This window comes from Sceloporus occidentalis, unplaced genomic scaffold, assembly GCF_023333645.1.
Source record: "Sceloporus occidentalis isolate IW3139 unplaced genomic scaffold, rSceOcc1.0.p SCAF_1, whole genome shotgun sequence".
Lineage (NCBI taxonomy): Eukaryota > Metazoa > Chordata > Lepidosauria > Squamata > Phrynosomatidae > Sceloporus > Sceloporus occidentalis.
The window spans coordinates 293863876-293864753 of NW_028316981.1; the positions used below are offsets into that span (position 1 = coordinate 293863876).

Here is an 878-nt window from a genome sequence, read left to right on the forward strand (position 1 = left end):
TCTCTTGGACGCCACACATTGCTGCTCACTGACCATCTTTCTTCCCCCTCCAGCCCTGTCCTTTGCCCAGAACCAAGCCCATGTAGATGGGAAGGGTCCATTGTTTGTCCATAGATCTCCCATATCAAGGGAACTTTCCATTGTGTTAAAATAAAGAGAAAGTCCTCCCACCCTTGGTGTTATTTCTTCTCATGTTGAAATGAACCAAAAGAAGTTGGTGGGGCATATTGATCTGAGTGTAAGAGCTTTATCACACAAGACGAATCCCACTAAGAAACAGGATTTTAAAAGTAGAAAAAACCTGCAAATGTGGGATGATTTTCAGACGTGTTTCTCCCAAACAGCAGTAACGTGAAAATAAAGCAAATGGAAAGTGGACAAAAAGACACCTTTTCAGGAAAAAATATGCAGTCACATTTCCCACAATAGGGGAAATTGCAGGGATCAGTACAGCCAGAGTGCAATGGATGAGCCGCATCCTGGGAAAACCACCTTCATGATCATGGTGTCTCCCCTGCCAGGTAAGTATCATAGAATCAAAGTCAATGTCTGACTTTTTAAAAAATATTTTAAATGTTACATAGTACTTGAGAGAAGGAACAGCAAGCAACGTATTGGAAAGGTGAATAGCCAGCTCATCAATTCCTGAAAAAACATTTTAAAATGGGAATTGCCTAAAATTCAGCTGAAATGGTTGACCACCCGGTGGCTGCAGGAGGCAAATGTTTGCTGCCCACTTCATAGCATCCACAGTTTGAATATTTGTACACTTAAGACATATGCAGAGTCTCTGCACCGGTGAAAGAAAGGAAAGCCCTGCATGTAGACTTCTGAACCAGCAGTCTTACATCTTTAGTAAACTGAAGCTGCAGTTAATC

At 41.8% G+C, this 878-nt stretch overlaps 1 non-coding gene across 1 annotated transcript; it reads right to left on the minus strand.

The window, feature by feature from the left end:
- Positions 1–369: 369 nt before the first annotated feature.
- On the minus strand, positions 370–529 carry LOC149324088 (U1 spliceosomal RNA). Its single transcript, XR_016279619.1, has one exon. It is a non-coding gene; the product is annotated as a U1 spliceosomal RNA (small nuclear RNA).
- Positions 530–878: the final 349 nt, after the last annotated feature.